Source organism: Protopterus annectens, chromosome 14.part0, assembly GCF_019279795.1.
Source record: "Protopterus annectens isolate FY-2018-M chromosome 14.part0, PAN1.0, whole genome shotgun sequence".
Classification (NCBI taxonomy): domain Eukaryota; kingdom Metazoa; phylum Chordata; order Ceratodontiformes; family Protopteridae; genus Protopterus; species Protopterus annectens.
In genome coordinates, this window is record NC_056748.1 from 91954071 (window position 1) to 91969312 (window position 15242).

Here is a 15242-nt window from a genome sequence, read left to right on the forward strand (position 1 = left end):
CTTAACTTTTATATCAGACACACACGCCTGCTACAACAGTTCATGGTTATTGCATTAGGCAAGGAGTACATCAGCTTAATTGTGTGTGGGTTCAATACCCAGAAATAGACACTAGATTTTTTTCAGGACATTATTTAGAAGATAGTAACTTCAAGACTGGATGGTATTAACAATTAAAGTTTAGCAAAAGCAGTTATTATCTTAATGCTGAGTGACAGTGAATGTTGTTTTAACTTCCTGTGGCAAAAGCTGAGAAATTTAGTTTTAGCCACAGTAGTCGGTACGTTTGTGTGAATGTGCTTAAATCCACTGTGCTATGTGAATACAGAGTAAAGGAAGACTAAAAGCACTGCTCTGAAACATTTTATGGAGCAGTTCTTAGGCTTCTGGATGTAATTAACTAGACGTTTCTATGTGGCATGTTGAGATAATTTGCCTGTCTGTAGACTGACGTTTTTGCATAAGTTGTCTCTGTCCTTTAATTTTATGATTTAAAATCTATGAAGTCAAAGTTGCTTTGTGGCAAGATTGTATAATGCTCAGACTATTTGTTTGCTTTCAAAGGTACTAATCCAGGCATTAGCTAACTGTTGACTGTTTTAGTACAGTGTTTGATGAGTAGCTGTTGCCAACATATTGTTATGAGTCACCATTATCCTGTCTCTGTCAGAAGCTACTTGCCCCCCGCATCTCTCCCTGTCTATGTAGCGTCTCCCCTCTTTTTTTCATTACTCTTCCTCCTCTGCAGTTGCACAATACCTGGCACTGAGCACCAACTGCAACTAAGGCTAAATGGAAGTAGAGAGCTTATGGCAAAATCTTGTGAGTTTTTGCCTTTGGCCACATTAGTCTGGTACCCTTTGCACTAGTGTGATTAGCTATTTCCTACTGCTAATTTCAATTCTAAGTTCAACACCTCAAGATATGATTATGCATGAGCTAATACTTTGCCATCAGCAGCGCAAGTAAGTTAAGAACATATTTACAGCAAATAATTACTTGCTTAAGTTGTACAAATTCAGCATGTCTTTACTGCACTTTCAAAGTGAGGTATATGAATTTCTCAGTGGTGTTGGCTCATTTAAGGCAGTCTGTTTATTCCAGTTTTAACAGAAACATCATCTCTGAAATACACAGATGAAATCATCGTGTCGAAAGTGCACTCTCCCTTTAAGAGGTAGACATAATCTGTGGTGCTTGCACCTAATAATGTGCTTTCTATATTGGGTAACTAGATAGGTAGGAGGTTCAAATCTCACAGTGGTGAACTTGTTTGTATGGCTGCAACTTCAGGTACATATGGCTTCCTGAAGAGATGTCCTGTACTAACTTCCAGTTGAGGGAGGGGGAAATTAAACCTTCCATCATCCTCTTATCCTACTTTTGCCACAAATATCTTCTATGTGTCATGATGATGAGGTCATCATGCCAAAACTGCCCTCTGTACCCTTGAAACACAGACTTTTCATGTGGTGCTTGTGGCTAATTTTGTGTTCTATAGATTGTGCAATTAGATAGGTAGGGGTGTTGAATCCACCACTAGTTAACTAATGTGACTGTCTGTATTATCATGTACAATTGTATCTGTAACAACACATATTTTTACTGGCAGAGGGCTACCCTATAAATTTATATTACTCCAGGAAATACTCAGATTTGGAAGCAATAATTTAATCATGCTATCAGAATTAACTTCATTACAATGGTTGCATGAGTTATGCTGTGGTGCTGGCAGTTAATACTGTGCTCTCTAAACTGTGTAAGTAGAAAGTGTGGAAGTTTGAATCCAGTAATGATTAACTGCTGTGTGTGTATGTTTGTCTGTTGTGCTGTGTAGAGGAAGCTTCTAATGCATGTAGTATGTGCAGCTGCACAGTGTTTCAGTGCACGTAAGCCACCTTCATACTTTTCGATTACAAACATTAACATATGATAGAATGGTGATGTCATCCATTCGAAAGTGTGCTGCCAGAATTGCAAACTAACATCTTTTGTGGAGCATGCAATTCAGTCAGTGATCTGTACCTTGTGATATTAGTCTGTTAAAATTCAACCATCCCTCCTTAGAATCATTTCTGTTGATATGCCTGTGAATGTGTTATGTAACAATGTGTTCACCCAACTCTCTGCTGTGTACATGTATGACTGGCAATTCCTATTACAATAGTTTTTGCTCATTTGTTACACAGAAATGCTCTATTGGATAATGATGATGTCATGGAATGACAGTTGGCTTTCCAATGAGAACTAATAAGGCTTTTCCTGTGGCATGATGGCACGGCAGTAGGCTTTCCGATGAGAACACATAAGGCTTTTCCTGTAGCCAGAGGGCACAACAGTAGGCTTTACAATGAGAACTAATAAGGCTTTTCCTGTGGCATGAGGCCACGACAGTAGGATTTCTAATGCAAACTAATAAGGCTTTTCCTGTGGCGTGAGGGCACGACAGTAGGTTTTCCAATGAGAACACATAAGGCTTTTCCTGTAGACAGAGGGCACAACAGTAGGCTTTCCAATGACAACTAATAAAGCTTTTCCTGTGGCATGATGGCACGGCCGTAGGCTTTCCAATGAGAACACATAAGGCTTTTCCTGTAGCCAGAGGGCACAACAGTAGGCTTTACAATGAGAACTAATAAGGCTTTTCCTGTGTCGTGAGGGCATGACAGTAGGTTTTCCAATGAGAAATAATAAGGTTTTTTTCTGTGGCGTGAGGGGATGACAGTAGGCTTTCCAATAAGAAGTAATAAGGCTTTTCCTGTAGGGTGAGGGCAGGACAATAAGCTTTCCAATGAGAACTAATAAGGCTTTTCCTGTGGTGTGATGACACAACAATTGGCTTTCCAATGAGAACTAATAAGGCTTTTTCTGTCACATGAGGGCACAACAGTAAGATTTCCGATTAGAACTAATAAGGCTTTTCCGGTGGTGTGAGGGCATGACACTAGGCTTTCCAAGGAGAACTAATAAGGCTTTTCCTATGGCATAAGGACATGACAGCTGGCTTTCCAATAAGAACTAATAAGGCTTTTCCTGTTACATGAAAACATGAGGGTAGGCTTCCAATGAGAACTAATAAAGCCTTTCCTGTGGCATGAGGGCATGACAGTAGGCTTTCCAATGAGAACAAATCAGGATTTTTCTGTGGCGTGAGGGCACGACAGTAGGTTTTCCAATGATAACTTTGGTAGGGTTGGAAGGATGGCCTAATGGTTAAGGTGCTCGCCTTGCAAACACAAGGTACAGGGTTTGAATCTCACAGGGGATAACTGGCTAGGCTTAAAGTGGCTCACAAGGGCAGTTAGCCTAGTGCTAAGCTATGAACCTATAAACTAATAAGGTTTTCCTGTGGCGTGAGGACATGACAGTAGGCTTTCCAGTGAGAACTAATAAGGCTTTTCCTGTGGTGTGAGGACATGGCAGTAGGCTTTCCAGTGAGAACTAATAAGGCTTTTCCTGTGCCTTGACTCCAATGAGAACTAATAAGGATTTTCCTGTGGCATGAGGGCATGACAGAAGACTTTCCAATAAGAAGTAATAAGGCTTTTCATGTGAAGTGAGAACACGACAGTAGGATTTCCAATGAGAACTAATAAGGCTTTTCCTGTGGTGTGAGGGCATGACAGAAGACTTTCCAATGAGAAGTAGTAAGGCTTTTCCTGTGAAGTGAGGACATGACAGTAGAATTTCCAATACAACTAATAAGGCTTTTTCTGTGGCGTGAGGGGATGAAAGTAGGCTTTCCAATGAGAACTAATAAGGCTTTTCCGGTGGTGTGAGGGCATGACACTAGGCTTTCCAAGGAGAACTAATAAGGCTTTTCCTGTGGCATAAGGACATGACAGCTGGCTTTCCAATAAGAACTAATAAGGCTGTTCCTGTTACATGAAAACATGAGGGTAGGCTTCCAATGAGAACTAATAAAGCCTTCCTGTGGCATGAGGGCATGACAGTAGGCTTTCCAATGAGAACAAATCAGGATTTTTCTGTGGCGTGAGGGCACGACAGTAGGTTTTCCAATGAGAACTTTGTGAGGGTTGGAAGGATGGCCTAATGGTTAAGGTGCTCGCCTTGCAAACACAAGGTACAGGGTTTCAATCTCACAGGGGATAACTGGCTAGGCTTAAAGTGGCTCACAAGGGCAGTTAGCCTAGTGCTAACCTATGAACCTATAAACTAATAAGGCTTTTCCTGTGGCGTGAGGACATGACAGTAGGCTTTCCAGTGAGAACTAATAAGGCTTTTCCTGTGCCTTGACTCCAATGAGAACTAATAAGGATTTTCCTGTGGCATGAGGGCATGACAGAAGACTTTCCAATAAGAAGTAATAAGGCTTTTCATGTGAAGTGAGAACATAACAGTAGGATTTCCAATGAGAACTAATAAGGCTTTTCCTGTGGCGTGAGGGCAAAACAGTAGGCTTTCCAATGAGAACTAATAAGGCTTTTCCTGTGGCGTGAGGGCATGACAGAAGACTTTCCAATGAGAAGTAGTAAGGCTTTTCCTGTGACGTGAGGACACGACAGTAGAATTTCCAATACAACTAATAAGGCTTTTTCTGTGGCGTGAGGGGATGAAAGTAGGCTTTCCAATGAGAACTAATAAGGCTTTTCCTGTGGTGTGAGGTCATGACAGCAGGCTTTCCAATGACAACTAATAAGGCTATTCCTGTGGCGTGAGGGCAAAACAGTAGGCTTTCCAATGTGAACTTATAAGGCTTTCCTGTGGTGTGAGCGCATAACAGTAGGCTTCCAATGAGAACTAATAAATCTTTTCCTGTGGTGTGAGGACATGACAGAAGACTTTCCAATGAGAAGTAGTAAGGCTTTTCCTGTGAAGTGAGGACACGACAGTAGAATTTCCAATACAACTAATAAGGCTTTTTCTGTGGCGTGAGGGGATGAAAGTAGGCTTTCCAATGAGAACTAATAAGGCTTTTCCTGTGGTGTGAGGTCATGACAGCAGGCTTTCCAATGAAAACTAATAAGGCTATTCCTGTGGCGTGAGGGCAAAACAGTAGGCTTTCCAATGAGAACTTATAAGGCTTTCCTGTGGCGTGAGGGCATAACATTAGGCTTCCAATGAGAACTAATAAATATTTTCCTGTGGCGTGAGGACATGACAGCAGGCTTTCCAATGAGAACTAATCAGGATTTTTCTGTGGCGTGAGGGCACGACAGTAGGTTTTCCAATGAGAACTTTGGGAGGGTTGGGAGGGTGGCCTAATGGTTAAGGTGTTTGCCTTGCAAACACAAGGTACAGGGTTTGAATCTCACAGGGGATAACTGGCTAGGCTTAAAGTGGCTCACAAGGGCAGTTAGCCTAGTACTAACCTATGAACCTAGGAACCTATGAACTAATAAGGCTATTCCTGTGCCGTGAGTCCAATGAGAACTAATAAGGCTTTTCCTGTGGCATGAGGGCATGACAGTAGGCTTTCCAATAAGGACTAATAAGGCTTTTTCTGTGGCATGAGGGCATCATAGTAGGCTTTCCAATGAGAAATAATAAAGCTTTTCCTGTGGCATGAAGGCACAATAGTAGAATTTCCAATACAACTAATAAGGCTTTTCCTGTGGCATGAGGGGATGAAAGCAGGCTTTCCAATGAGAACTAATAAGGCTTTTCCTGTGACATGAGGGGATGACAGTAGGCTTTCCAATGAGAACTAATAAGGCTTTTCCTGTGGCGTGAGGTCATGACAGCAGGCTTTCCAATGACAACTAATAAGGCTATTCCTGTGGCAGGAGGCAAGACAGTAGGCTTTCCAATGAGAACTATTAACACTTTTCCTGGGCCTGAGTGCACAACAGTAGACTTTCCACTAAGAACTAATAAGGCTTTTCCTGTGGTTTGACGGCAAGACAGTAGGCTTTCCAATGAGAACATATGAGGCTTTCCTGTGGCATGAGGGCATAACAATAGGCTTCCAATGAGAACTAATGAAGCTTTTCCTGTGGTGTGAGGGCACAACAGTAGGCTTTCCAAAGAGAAATAATAAGGCTTTTCCTGTGCCGTGAGTGCACGACAGTAGGCTTTCCAGTGAGAACTAATAAGACTTTTCCTGTGGCGTGAGGGCATGACAGTAGGCTTTCCAATGAGAAGTAATAAGGCTTTTCCTGTGGCATGAGGGCACGACAGTATGCTTTCCAATGAGAACTAGTAAGGCGTTTCCTGTGGCGTGAGGGCAAGACAATTGGCTTTCCAATGAGAACTAATAAGGCTTTTCCTGTGGCGTGAGGGCATGACTGTAGGCTTTCCAATGACAACTAATAAGGCCTTTCCTGTGGCATGAGGGCATGACAGTAGGCTTTCCAATGACAACTAATAAGGCCTTTCCTGTGGCATGAGGGCAAGACTGTAGGCTTTCAAATGAGAGCTAATAAGGCTTTTCCTGGGCCTGAGGGCACGACAGTAGGCTTTCCAATGTGATCTAATAAGGCTTTTCCTGTGGTGTGAGGGCAAAACAGTAGGCTTTCCAATGAGAACTAATAAGACTTTCCTGTGGCATGAGGGCATAACAGTAGGCTTCCAATGAGAACTAATAAAGCATTTCCTGTGGTGTGAGGGCACGATAGTAGGCTTTCCAATGAGAAGTAATAAGGCTTTTCATGTGCCGTGAGTGCACGGCAGTAGGCTTTCCAGTGAGAACTAATAAGGCTTTTCCTGTGCCGTGAGTCCAATGAGAACTAATAAGGCTTTGCCTGTGGCTTGAGGGCAAGACAATTTGCTTTCCAATGAAATCTAATAAAGCCTTTCCTGTGGCATGAGGGCATGACAGTTGGCTCTCCAATGACAACTAATAAGGCTTTCCTGTGGTGTGAGGGCATGACAGTAGGCTTTCCTGTGAGAACTAATAAGGCTTTTCCAGTGGCGTGATGACATGACAGTAGGCTTTCCAATGAGAACAAATAAGGCTTTTCCTGTGGTGTGAGGGCATGAAAGTTGGCTTACCAATGAGAACTATTAAGGCTTTTCCTGGGCCTGAGGGCACGACAGTAGGCTTTCCACTGAGAACTAATAAGGCTTTTCCTGTGGTGTGAGGGCAAAACAGTAGGCTTTCCAATGAGAACTTATAAGGCTTTCCTGTGGCATGAGGGCATAACAGTAGGCTTACAATGAGAACTAATAAATCTTTTCCTGTGGCGTGAGGACATGACAGTAGGCTTTCCAATGAGAACTTATAAGGCTTTCCTGTGGCATGAGGGCATAACAGTAGGCTTCCAATGAAAGCTAATAAATCTTTTCCTGTGGCGTGATGACATGACAGTAGGCTTTCCAATGAGAACTTTGGGAGGGTTGGGAGGGTGGCCTAAATCATGATTTTTCTGTGGCGTGAGGGCACGACAATTGGTTTTCCAATGAGAACTTTGGGAGAGTTGGGAGGGTGGCCTAATGGTTAAGGTGCTCGCCTTGCAAACACAAGGTACAGGGTTTGAATCTCATAGTGGATAACTGGCTAGGCTTAAAGTGGCTCACAAGGGCAGTTAGCCTAGTGCTAACCTATGAACCTATGAACTAATAAGGCTTTTCCTGTGCCGTGAGTCCAAAGAGAACTAATAAGGCTTTTCCTGTGGTGTGAGGGCATAACAGTAGGCTTTCCAATGAGAACTAATAAGGCTTTTCCTGCGCCTTGCCTCCAATGAGAACTAATAAGGATTTTCCTGTGGCATGAGGGCATGACAGTAGGCTTTCCAATGAGAACTAATAAGGCTTTTCCTGTGGCATGAGGGCATGACAGAAGACTTTCCAATGAGAAGTAATAAGGCTTTTCATGTGAAGTGAGGACACGACAGTAGGATTTCCAATAAGAACTAATAAGGCTTTTCCTGTGACGTGAAAACATGACAGTAGGCTTTCCAATGAGAACTAATAAGGCTTTTTCTGTCACGTGAGGGCACAACAGTAAGATTTCGAATTAGAACTAATAAGGCTTTTCCGGTGGTGTGAGGGCATGACAGTAGGCTTTCCAATGAGAAGAAATAAGGCTTTTCCTATGGCATGAGGGCATGACACTAGGCTTTCCAATAAGAACTAATAAGGCTTTTCCTGTTACTTGAAAACATGAGGGTAGGCTTTCCAATGAGAACTAATAAGACTTTTCCTATAGTGGGAGGGCACGACAGTAGGCTTTCCAATGAGAAGTAATAAGACTTTTACTGTAGCATGAGGGCACAACAGCAGATTTTCCAATGAGAACTAATAAGGGTTTTCCTGTGGCATGCGGGCACGAGAGTTGGCTTTCCAATCAAAACTAATAAGGCTTTTCCTGTAGCATGAGGACATGACAATAGGCTATCCAATGAGAACTAATAACGCTTTTCCAGTAGCATGATGACATGACAGTAGGCTTTCCAATGAGAACAAATAAGGCTTTTCCTGTGGCGTGAGGGCATGACAGTTGGCTTTCCAATGAGAACTAATAAGACCTTTCCTGTGGCGTGAGGGCAAGAGAGTAGGCTATCCAATGAGATCTAATAAGGCTTTTCCTGGGCCTGAGGGCACGACAGTAGGCTTTCCACTGTGAACTAATAAGGCTTTTCCTGTGGTGTGAGGGCAAAACAGAAGGCTTCCAATGAGAACTAATAAAGCCTTTCCTGTGGCGTGAGGGCACGACAGTATGCTTTCCAATGAGAAGTAATCAGGCTTTTCCTGTGGCATGAGGGCACGACAGTATGCTTTCCAATGAGAACTAGTAAGGTGTTTCCTGTGGCGTGAGGGCAAGACAATTGGCTTTCCAATGAGAACTAATAAGGCTTTTCCTGTGGCGTGAGGGCATGACTTTAGGCTTTCCAATGTAAACTAATTAGGTTTTTTCTGTGGCATGAGGACATGACAATAGGCTATCCAATGAGAACTAATAAGGCTTTTCCAGTAGTGTGATGACATGACAGTAGGCTTTCCAATGACAACTAATAAGGCTTTTCCTGTGGCATGAGGGCATGACAGTTGGCTTTCCAATGAGAACTAATAAGACCTTTCCTGTGGCATGAGGGCAAGACTGTAGGCTTTCCAATGAGATCTAATAAGGCTTTTCCTGGGCCTGAGGGCACGACAGTAGGCTTTCCAATGTGATCTAATAAGGCTTTTCCTGTGGTGTGAGGGCAAAACAGTAGGCTTTCCAATGAGAACTAATAAGACTTTCCTGTGGCATGAGGGCAGAAAAGTAGGCTTCCAATGAGAACTAATAAAGCCTTTCCTGTGGTGTGAGGGCACGATAGTAGGCTTTCCAATGAGAAGTAATAAGGCTTTTCATGTGGTGTGAGGGTACGACAGTAGGCTTTCCAGTGAGAACTAATAAGGCTTTTCCTGTGCCGTGAGTCCAATGAGGACTAATAAGGCTTTTCCTGTGGCTTGAGGGCAAGACAATTTGCTTTCCAATGAAATCTAATAAAGCCTTTCCTGTGGCATGAGGGCATGACAGTTGGCTTTCCAATGAGAACTAATAAGGCTTTTCCTGTGGCGTGAGGGCATGACTGTAGGCTCTCCAATGACAACTAATAAGACTTTTCCTGTGGCGTGAGGGCATGACAGTAGGCTTTCCAATGATAACTAATTAGGCTTTTCCTGTGGCATAAGGACATGACAGTAGGCTTTCCAATGAGAACAAATAAGGCTTTTCCTGTGGTGTGAGGGCATGAAAGTTGGCTTACCAATGAGAACTATTAAGGCTTTTCCTGGGCCTGAGGGCACGACAGTAGGCTTTCCACTGAGAACTAATAAGGCTTTTCCTGTGGTGTGAGGGCAAAACAGTAGGCTTCCAATGAGAACTAATAAGGCTTTTCCTGTCCCATGAGTCCAATGAGAACTAATAAGGCTTTTCCTGTGCCGTGAGTGCATGGCAGTAGGCTTTCCAGTGGGAACTAATAAGGCTTTTCCTGCACCTTGCCTCCAATAAGAACTAATAAGGATTTTCCTGTGGCATGAGGGCATGACAGTAGGCTTTCCAATGAGAACTATTAAGACTTTTCCTGGGCCTGAGTGCACAACAGTAGACTTTCCACTAAGAACTAATAAGGCTTTTCCTGTGGTTTGATGGCAAGACAGTAGGCTTTCCAATGAGAACATATAAGGCTTTCCTGTGGCGTGAGGGCATAACAGTAGGCTTCCAATGAGAACTAATGAAGCTTTTCCTGTGGTGTGAGGGCACAACAGTAGGCTTTCCAAAGAGAAATAATAAGGCTTTTCCTGTGGCATGAGAGCACGACAATAGGCTTTCCAGTGAGAACTAATAAGACTTTTCCTGTGGCGTGAGGGCATGACAGTAGGCTTTCCAATGAGAAGAAATAAGGCTTTTCCTGTGGCATGTGGGCATGACAGTAGGCTTTCCAATGATAACTAATTAGGCTTTTCCCGTGGCATGAGGACATGACAGCAGGCTTTCCTGTGAGAACTAATAAGGCTTTTCCAGTGGCGTGATGACATGACAGTAGGCTTTCCAATGAGAACAAATAAGGCTTTTCCTGTGGTGTGAGGGCATGAAAGTTGGCTTACCAAAGAGAACTATTAAGGCTTTTCCTGGGCCTGAGGGCATGACAGTAGGCTTTCCACTGAGAACTAATAAGGCTTTTCCTGTGGTGTGAGGGCAAAACAGTAGGCTTTCAAATGAGAACTTATATGGCTTTTTTGTGGCATGAGGGCATAACAGTAGGCTTCCAATGAGAACTAATAAATCTTTTCCTGTGGCGTGAGGACATGACAGTAGGCTTTCCAATGAGAACTTATAAGGCTTTCCTGTGGCATGAGGGCATAACAGTAGGCTTCCAATGAAAGCTAATAAATCTTTTCCTGTGGCGTGATGACATGACAGTAGGCTTTCCAATGAGAACTAATCAGGATTTTTCTGTGGCGTGAGGGTACGACAGTTGGTTTTCCAATGAGAGCTTTCAGAGGGTTGGGAGGGTGGCCTAACGGTTAAGGTGTTTGCCTTGCAAACACAAGATACAGGGTTTGAATCTCACAGGGGATAACTGGCTAGGCTTAAAGTGGCTCACAAGGGCAGTTGGCCTAATACTAACCTATGAAGTAATAAGGCTTTTCCTGTGCCGTGAGTCCAATGAGAACTAATAAGACTTTTCCTGTGCCATGAGTCCAATGAGAACTAATAAGGCTTTTCCTGTGCCGTGAGTGCATGGCAGTAGGCTTTCCAGTGAGAACTAATAAGGCTTTTCCTGTGCCTTGACTCCATTGAGAACTAATAAGGATTTTCCTGTGGCATGAGGGCATGACAGTAGGTTTTCCAATGAGAACCAATAAGGCATTTCCTGTGGCTTGAGGGCATGATAGAAGACTTTCCAATGAGAAGTAATAAGGCTTTTCCTGTGACATGAGGACACGACAGTAGGATTTCCAATGAGAACTAATAAGGCTTTTCCTGTGGTGTGAGGGCATGACAGTAGGCTTTCCAATGAGGACTAATAAGGCTTTTTCTGTGGCATGAGGGCATCATAGTAGGCTTTCCAATGAGAAATAATAAAGCTTTTCCTGTGGCGTGAAGGCACAACAGTAGAATTTCCAATACAACTAATAAGGCTTTTCCTGTGGCGTGAGGGGATGAAAGTAGGCTTTCCAATGAGAACTAATAAGGCTTTTCCTGTGGCGTGAGGTCATGACAGCAGGCTTTCCAATGAGATCTAATAAGGCTTTTCTTGTGGGGTGAGGGCAAAACAGTTGGCTTTCCAATGAGAACTAATAAGGCTTTTCCTGTAGCATGAGGGCAAGACAGTCGGCTTTCTAATGAGAACTAAAACCACTTTTCCTGTGGCGTGAGGGCACAACAGTCGGCTTTCCAATGACAACTAATAAGGCTTTTCCTGTGGCGTGAGGGCATGACAGTAGGCTTTCCAGTGAGAACTAATAACGTTTTCCTGTGGCGTGAGGGCAAGACAGTTGGGTTCCCAATGAGAACTAATAAGGCTTTTCCTGTGGCATCAGGGCATGAGAGTAGGCTTTCCAATGAAAACTAATAAGGCTTTTTCTGTGGCGTGACGGCACGTCAGTAGGCTTTCCAATGAAAACTAATAAGGCTTTTCCTGTGGCGTGAGGGCACGACAGTAAACTTTCCAATGAGAACTAATAAGGCTTTTCCTGTGGCGTGAGGTCACGACAGTATGCTTTCCAATGAGAAGTAATAAGGCTTTCCCTCTGCCATGAGGGCACTACTCTAGGCTTTCCATGGAGAACTAATAAGGCTTTTCTGTGGTGGGAGGGCATGACAGTTGGCTTTCCAATGAGAACTTGAAAGGCTTTTCATGTGGCGTATTGACATGACAGTTGGCTTTCCTATTAGAACTAATAACCCTTTTCCTGTGACCTGAGGACATGACAGTAGGATTTCCAATGAGAACTAATAAGGCTTTTCCTGTGGCGTGAGGGAATAACAGTAGGTTTTCCAATGAGAACTAACAAGGCTATTCCTGTGGCGTGAGGGAAGGACAGTAGGCTTTCCAAAGATAACTAATAAGGCTTTTCCTGTGGTGTGAGGGCATGACAGTAGGCTTTCCAATGAGAACACATAAGGCTTTTCCTGTGGCGTGAGGTCATGACAGCAGGCTTTCCAATGACAACTAATAAGGCTATTCCTGTGGAGTGAGGGCACGACAGTAGGCTTTCCAATGAGAACTATTAAGACTTTTCCTGGGCCTGAGTGCACGACAGTAGACTTTCCACTAAGAACTAATAAGGCTTTTCTTGTGGTTTGACGGCAAGACAGTAGGCTTTCCAATGAGAGCATATAAGGCTTTCCTGTGGCATGAGGGCATAACAGTAGGCTTCCAATGAGAACTAATAAAGCTTTTCCAGTGGTGGGAGGGCACAACAGTAGGCTTTCCAAAGAGAAATAATAAGGCTTTTCCTGTGCCATGAGTGCACAACATTAGGCTTTCCAGTGAGAACTAATAAGACTTTTCCTGTGGCGTGAGGGCATGACAGTAGGCTTTCCAATGATAACTAATTAGGCTTTTCCTGTCGCATGAGGACATTACAGTAGGCTTTCCTGTGAGAACTAATAAGGCTTTTCCAGTGGCATGATGACATGACAGTAGGCTTTCCAATGAGAACAAATAAGGCTTTTCCTGTGGTGTGAGGGCATGAAAGTTGGCTTACCAATGAGAACTATTAAGGCTTTTCCTGGGCCTGAGGGCACGACAGTAGGCTTCCAATGAGAACTAATAAATCTTTTCCTGTGGCATGAGGACATGACAGTAGGCTTTCCAATGAGAACTTATAAGGCTTTTCTCTGGCATGAGGGCATAACAGTAGGTTTGCAATGAAAGCTAATAAATCTTTTCCTGTGGTGTGATGACAAGACAGCAGGCTTTCAAATGAGAACTAATCAGGATTTCTCTGTGGCGTGAGGGCACGACAGTAGGTTTTCCAATGGGAACTTTGGGAGGGTTAGGAGGGTGGCCTAATGGTTAAGGTGTTTGCCTTGCAAACACAAGGTACAAGGTTTGAATCTCACAGGGGATAACTCGCTAGGCTTAAAGTGGCTCACTAGGGCAGTTCGTCTAGTACTAACCTATGAACCTATGAACTTATAAGGCTTTTCCTGTGCCGTGAGTCCAATGAGAACTAATAAGGCTTTTCCTGTGCCGTGAGTGCATGGCAGTAGGCTTTCCAGTGAGAACTAATAAGGCTTTTCCTGTGCCTTGACTCCAATGAGAACTAATAAGGATTTTCCTGTGGTGTAAGGGCATGACAGTAGGCTTTCCAATGAGATCTAATAAGGCTTTTCCTGTTGCTTGAGGGCATGACAGAAGACTTTCCAATGAGAAGTAATAAGGCTTTTTCTGTGACGTGAGGACACGGCAGTAGGATTTCCAATGAGAACTGATAAGGATTTTCCTGTGGCATGAGGTCATGACAGTAGGCTTTCCAATGAGGACTTATAAGGTGTTTTCTGTGGCATGAGGGCATCATAGTAGACTTTCCAATCAGAAATAATAAAGCTTTTCCTGTGGCGTGAAGGCACAACAGTAGAATTTTCAATACAACTAATAAGGCTTTTCCTGTGGCGTGAGGGGATGAAAGTAGGCTTTCTAATGAGAACTAATAAGGCTTTTCCTGTGACATGAGGGGATGAAAGTAGGCTTTCCAATGAGAACTAATAAGGCTTTTCCTGTGGTGTGAGGTCATGACAGCAGGCTTTCCAATGAGAACTAATAAGGCTTTTCCTGTAGCATGAGGGCAAGACATGAGAACTGAAACCACCTTCCCTGTGGCGTGAGGGCACAACAGTCGGCTTTCCAATGACAACTAATATAGCTTTTCCTGTGGCATGAGGGCATGACAGTAGGCTTTCCAGTGAGAACTAATAACGTTTTCCTGTGGTGTGAGGGCAAGACAGTTGGGTTCCCAATGAGAACTAATAAGGCTTTTCCTGTGGCATCAGGGCACGAGAGTAGGCTTTCCAATGAAAACTAATAAGGCTTTTTCTGTGGCGTGACGGCACGTCAGTAGGCTTTCCAATGAAAACTAACAAGGCTTTTCCTGTGGCGTGAGGGCACGACAGTAAACTTTCCAATGAGAACTAATAAGGCTTTTCCTGTGGCATGAGGTCACGACAGTATGCTTTCCAATGAGAAGTAATAAGGCTTTCCCTCTGCCGTGAGGGCACTACTCTAGGCTTTCCATGGAGAACTAATAAGGCTTTTCTGTGGTGGGAGGGCATGACAGTTGGCTTTCCAATGAGAACTTGAAAGGCTTTTCATGTGGCGTATTGACATGACAGTTGGCTTTCCTATTAGAACTAATAACCCTTTTCCTGTGACCTGAGGACATGACAGTAGGATTTCCAATGAGAACTAATAAGGCTTTTCCTGTGGCATGAGGGAATAACAGTAGGCTTTCCAAAGATAACTAATAAGGCTTTTCCTGTGGTGTGAGGGCATGACAGTAGACTTTCCAATGAGAACACATAAGGCTTTTCCTGTGGCGTGAGGTCATGACAGCAGGCTTTCCAATGAGAACTATTAAGACTTTTCCTGGGCCTGAGTGCATGATAGTAGACTTTCCACTAAGAACTAATAAGGCTTTTCCTGTGGTTTGACGGCAAGACAGTAGGCTTTCCAATGAGAGCATATAAGGCTTTCCTGTGGCATGAGGGCATAACAGTAGGCTTCCAATGAGAACTAATAAAGCTTTTCCAGTGGTGGGAGGGCACAACAGTAGGCTTTCCAAAGAGAAATAATAAGGCTTTTCCTGTGCCATGAGTGCACAACAGTAGGCTTTCCAGTGAGAAC